This window comes from Macaca mulatta, chromosome 8 (genome assembly GCF_049350105.2).
Source record: "Macaca mulatta isolate MMU2019108-1 chromosome 8, T2T-MMU8v2.0, whole genome shotgun sequence".
In the NCBI taxonomy this organism is placed as follows: domain Eukaryota; kingdom Metazoa; phylum Chordata; class Mammalia; order Primates; family Cercopithecidae; genus Macaca; species Macaca mulatta.
The window spans coordinates 22,568,621-22,574,923 of NC_133413.1; the positions used below are offsets into that span (position 1 = coordinate 22,568,621).

General features: G+C 42.1%; 1 pseudogene; it reads right to left on the reverse strand.

Moving 5' to 3' along the window:
• Positions 1-3,384: 3,384 nt before the first annotated feature.
• LOC114680134 (sigma intracellular receptor 2 pseudogene) lies at positions 3,385-3,932 on the reverse strand (annotated as a pseudogene).
• Between the last annotated feature and the right edge of the window lie 2,371 nt (positions 3,933-6,303).

The window sequence follows — 6,303 nt, forward strand, 5'->3', positions numbered from 1 at the left end:
AGGATGAGAGATATCTGGCATAACCTAGTGTTCTTGGTCAGAGAATGTTTAATGTCACTAGGATCAGGAAGCCACAAATTGGATTTCCATAACAGGAGATGCTCACCAGCTCAATGAAAAGATGGGCCCCCAAACTTTAGAACACAGAACTTAAGGTTTGCCAATGTCAGTATATCCCCCTGATGCCTATTTTGAGTTCAGCTCTATTCTTTTCTCTATAATTGTTATGGTTGAACTCTCACTAGCATTTATCTGTGTTCTCTCTTTGAGGAACTCAGCCAGAGAAAGCCGTAGACAAAATGGGATTTTTTTTTTTTTGCCTTATCCCATTCCCTTGTGAGCAATTCAGAACAAAATAGAATATGAGGGAACTTTAAAAAGTTTGTAGAAAAGTGGAATTAAAAGACAAAACTGAAAATATAAACTATTTTTCAACACAATCCCTATCAAGTTCAAGACACTTTTTTTTGTAAGTGATGAGATCAGTTATTTAGCCCATTCCTAGAGAATTGAGGCTCCTGGGAATTTAATCATGTCAGTGCAGTCTTTTTTACATTATTAATTATTAATAATGTAACTATAATAATATAATTATTTTATATTATTAAGAAAACCTAGTATGCTTTACATCTTCTAATTTTAGGAAACAAAATGAAGTCATAAAGAGCCAAATCAGGACTATAAGGAAGATGACTAATGATTTCCCATCAAAGCTCTCACAAAATTGCCTTTATTTGATGAAAGGAATCAGCGGAAGCATTGTTACAGTGGAGAAGGACTCTCTGGTGGAGCTTCCCAGGGGGTTTTCTGTGAAAGCTTTGGCTAACTTTTTCAAAGCACTCTCTTTCTAAGCAGATGTTATTATTCTTTGTCCCTCCAGAAAGTCAATGAGCAAAGTGCCTGAGTATCCCAAGAAACGGGTCCACATTTGCTTTGACTGGACCATTCCACCTCTTGGTAGCCATTGCTTTGATTGTGCTTTCTTTTCAGGATGGTACTGGTACAGCCATGTTTTATCCCCTGTCACAATTCTTTGAAGAAATGCTTCACAGTCTTGATCCCACTTGTTTAAAATTTCCATTGAAAGCTCTGCTCTTGTTGGCAACTGACTGGGCACTCATCAAGTGAAAAGCTTGCTCAACCTTAATTTTCCAGTCAGAATTGTGTAAGCTGAACCAACGGAGGTGTCTATGGTGTTGGCTATTGTTTGTGCTGTTAATCATTGGTCTTCTTTAATTAGGGCATGAATAAGATGAATATTTTCCTCGCAAATCGATGAGGATGGTCTGCTGCTGTGGGCTTCATCTTCAACATCATCTCTTCTTAAAATGAGTTACCCATTTGTAAACTGCTGATTTCTTTTGAGATTTGCCCCCAGAAACTTTTCATAAAGCATCAGTGATTTCACTATTCTTTTACTCAAGCTTCACCATAAATTTGAGGTTCATTCTTGCTTCAATTTTAGCAAAATTCATGTTGCTCTGATAGAGATTCTTTACAAACTGATATTTTCTCCTCCTTGGTACCTCAAACTAGATCCTGTTCAGACACATTATAACAAATTAGTATGAGTTTGGGTGCAAAAAATTTTTTTTTAAATCCATGCATGGTGTGTATGTGAATTTTTTTTTTAAGTGGTCAGCAGCTACCTTTATTTGGATTAGACATGTGAGTCAGACCAATATGGCTTGTGAGCAAAATGGGTGAAAATAGAGGAAACTGACCGGGATGTTTAAATGTTAAACTATTTAAATGTTAAACTGTTTAAATGTTAAACTATCGTCTAACATCATTTTAAGGTCAGACTTGAGTACAAACTTAGAGAAAGCTGATGGAATGCCAAGCACCAACGTGAAGACACCCTATATGTACACAGTGGCTATGTTATGCCTGGCAGCTGCCACCTTCCCTTCTTAGAACAAAACGGGAATGATTGCACTGTATTAGAAGAATGAAGTTAGTCACTAGGGAGCACACTTCCAGATGAGGCTTGAGATGCTAGACTTCAGATAAAGGGACTTATGTCAGGTAGCCTCTGCAAATGAGGAAGACTAAGATTTAGAAATAGAATAAACAAAGTAATTTTTTTTTTTTTTTGAGATGGAGTCTTGCTCTGTCACCCAGGCTGGAGTGCAATGGCATGATCTCACTTCACTGCAACCTCTGCCTCCTGGGTTCAAGTGATTCTCCTACCTCAGCTTCCCAAGTAGCTGGGATTACAGGCACCTGCCATCATGCCCGGCTAATTTTTATATTTTTTAGTAGGGACAGGGTTTCACCATGTTGGTCAGGCTGGTCTTGAACTCCTGACATCAGGTGATCCACCCACCTTAGCCTCCCAAAGTGCTGGGATTACAGGTGTGAGCCACTGTGCCTGGCCAGCAAAGTAACTTTAATTAAAAAAAAAAAAAAAAAAAAAAAGTATTCTGCTAGGATGATCTGTTTGCAACAGACACAAAAACATTTTCCAGTTTAACCCATTTCTGACTAAAAGTCATTGTAGGGCTGAACCTTAAGGAAAACTAAGTTTTAACTTCCTTTGCATAGTATTTTGTCTTTTCTCCTTGGGTTAGAGGTGCAGACAAGAAAACATGATACAGTTTTGAATTAATATGAAAGAGGCAAAATTTGACATTTTAAAATGGCCCAAGACATCCCAGTGTTCATTTTGCTGAGAGGTGATATACTCTAGAGAACCGGGAGTGGAGGGTTTAGTCATAATAAGCCTATGTGCTGTGGGTCAGGTGACTCATGAACTTGTCAAGCAGGCCAAGTTCTTTAGCAGTTTCTGGTTTTGTCCTGCTTTTAGTAATGTTGCAGTGGAACTTCGGCACATAGGTGTTTGGTACCTCTTCCCTATAACCTAGCCCACACCTCTTTGCCCATTCTGAAGTCGGTCAGTCCGTTCATCCCAGTGCCCTTAGAAGGTGAAGGTTTGGGCTGGGCCCAGGGATTCGCGTCTGTAATCCCAGCACTTAGGAAGACTGAGGTGGGTGGGTCACTTGAGCCTAGGTGTTTGAGACCAACCTGGGCAACATGGTGAAATCCCGTCTCCACAAAACAAAAACAAAAACTGAAAAAAATTAGCCATACATGGTGGTGCACGCCTGTAGTCCCAGCTTCTTGGGAGGCTAGGGAAGATCGTTTGAGCCCAAGAGGCAGAGGTTGCACTGAGCCAAGATCATGCCACTGCCCTTCACTCCAGCCTTGGCAACAGAGTGAGACAGTCTTAAAAAAAAAAAAAAGAAGAAGAAGAAGGTGAGGGTTTGATGTGGTTTCTGACACCATCTTGCTCTTACTCATTACTGCCATTGTTTCAAATGCTGCTGAGGATGTGGGTTCTGAGCAGTGTTCCTTGTATTGTATCCAACAAACAACCTCCCTTTAGGCATCTCTTACCCTGGGGCCAGTGGTTGTTTCTCTCATTTTTTTTTTTCTTTTCTCCTCATACTTGTAGGGGCTCTGCAACATGAACATTAAAAGGACGAATGGTATGAGTAAGTAGAGGGCATAGACAGATACAGGGCTTAACTGTTCATGCAGAGTCTCAGGTCTTTGTCCTTTGAAACCACTGGCTTTGGAAAATCCTCAACAGAAATGTGGAGAGTATTGGAATTAAAGTCGTCATGGTGGGAACTGAGTAGATGATTTGCAGGGGTTCAAATCCACTTGCAGCTTCCTTTGAGGAAGGCATAGGTTGCAATGGGAAAGAAAGGTAGCTGAAACACAAGCTTGTAAAATAGAAAGGACTTAAACCAGGCTGATGGCTCCCACAGCACCGTGTCTTTGAACTCCTTAGCATACCACTTCAGGACGTTTCTAAACTCTACTGGGTAGAGCTCTTGCAGCAGCACCACCTGCAGGGCCATGAACAGGGTGATGGGGACGCGGGTGAGGAAGAAGAGGCCCAGCAGTGACTCCATGCCGTGGCATTGTCTGTCGGTCGGGCCTGGACCTGCCAATGTGAGAAGAGTCAGTGTTTTCTTAATACACATTTTTCATGAAGTTTTTGAGAACCCCTCATATTTGAGTTGGAATCCTGGAGATCATTTAGTCCAGTTCTATCGTTTTAGAGATGAAGATGCTAAAACCCAAGAAGTTAAGCGTCTCTTTAGCCTGCACCGTAGGTTACTAGAGGGTTCTTGTCTTTTAATTTTTAGCCAGGAAAACCTCCCATCACAGCACACTGCCTCTCTTTTTATCTCAAAATGACAGTGAATTTTCTAAATCAGTCTATAAATAAGAACATCTCTTTCACTTCTAACCACCTCTGGTAAACAGTGACTGCTTTGGCCCTAACTGGCATTCTAGAGTGTTTTCAGCGACCTGGTTTTTATCCAGGCTGCAGTCCAAGCCCAGGCCCACCCCTGCCTTCCTCTCTGTGCCTGTGGTCCTCCACCCCTTTTTCTCACCTGGCGCTTGTGCAGTACTCCATGCATGACAGCAATCAATAACCTCCTTATTAATTAAATGACACTTTATAAAATCTCTCCTCCAGGGGCTTTGAGAAAGCCAGCTTTGGCTAGCCGTAAAGTTTTCAGTAATCATTTAAGAAAAAAAATGTTATTTATCATCTTTATGTCAGATCACGGCCGCCACATTCTCCCCAGGAGTTCAATCCATCAAGCTCCTCAATGCAAGAATGTCTAACAAGGTCCCTGTCACTTTTGGTGAAATATACAAGCCTCATCAGAGGCTCCTGACTCCCACCAGGATCAAAGTTGTAGGCACCACTCCAGCCCAGCGTCCTCCACCCCAGAAGCCAGCAAGACAGCGTTGCCTTCCTTCCTATCTTTATTTGTAGAATACCAGTGGAAAAGAAGGAATCCTTCAAAGTTTCATCCTTTCATGAAAATGGGTTCCTGTGGGCAAGATATCTGCCATTATGCACCTAACCTTTTATATCTGAGATTTTCAAGAGAAAATGGTTTGACTATGGTAATAGGTCAGCTTTTTGAGATTTCCAACTCTCTTGTGCACATTCCACATTTATAACAACTGTCATAACTACTAGCTATATAATATTTTGCAAAGCGATTTCAGTGATGCTATCTCACTTGATCCTCAACCTTATAAAATACACAAGGGGTTATTGACATTCTCATTTTGCAGATGAGTAAACTGAAGCATATGTATGGTCACTTGGGTTCTGGTGGCATTGTAGGGTTTGAGCTCAGATTTCGCTTCAAATCCCATGTGTTGCAAACTATTATATCACCTTGCTTTCTAGCCTCACCTCCCTTGCTGCTTTGTGTGTAGCACAATTGCATTTTGAATTAAGCTGTTGTTTGTCGTCCTTTCTGTTTACCTGTATCAGGAACACTTTACCTGAAACAAAATGCTCAAGACTGGCTGGGCGCGGTGGCTCACGACTATAATCCCAGCACTTTGGGAGGCCGAGGTGGGCAGATCACGAGGTCAGGAGATTGAGACCATCCTGGCTAACACAGAGAAACCCCGTCTCTACTAAAAATACAAAAAAGTTTGCCAGGCATGGTGGTGAGCGCCTGTAGTCCCAGCTACTCAGGAGGCTGAGGCAGGAGAATGGTGTGAACCCGGGAGGTGGAGCTTGCAGTGAGCCGAGATCACGCCACTTCACTCTAGCCTGGGAGACAGAGCGAGACTCCATCTCAAAAAAAAAAAAAAAATCCTCAAGAACAAGACAAGATGCCATGTTTGGACTTTCCAATCAACTCAGAGTGGAAAGAAGACTTCATGTTGTTCCAGCTCCTATGCTGAAAGCTTCAGACTGGGTGGGGTCCACTCCCCTGAGCTCTGGGGCTACTGTGAACAAGCCTGAGCTTGTCTCTGACCACTGGTGTTTGGGCAGGGATGAATCACTCCATCATCTGAGGAGCAACTCATGCTGTCTGTTTCTCCAGCAACTAAAATGAGATTGGAGAATATCTGAACTGAATCCAGGTCACACCTAGAAGGTGTATGTGTTCGTGAGCTCATGTGTGTGTATACGTACACAGTCAATAGGACATATCCAGTTTCAATTCACACTCAGTACCTGCACTGTGTTGAGTGTTTTCACATGGGTTGCTTTTATTGAATTCGAATCCCTCGAAGTGAATACTATTGTCTTCATTTTTTTCAGACAAAGAGTTGAAACTCAGAGAGGCTGAGTTGAAACTCAAATGTCAGTGACTCGACATTTGATGGTGACATACCTTCCTTTCCCTTCCCCCACCATAGAGTCCCTGGGATTACGGGTCACACTGCTTCCTCCTGGATGGATGTTTTATCAGCATGTCCCTGTGAGCTGTCGCCTGATTCTTTTCTTATTACCATCAAGTC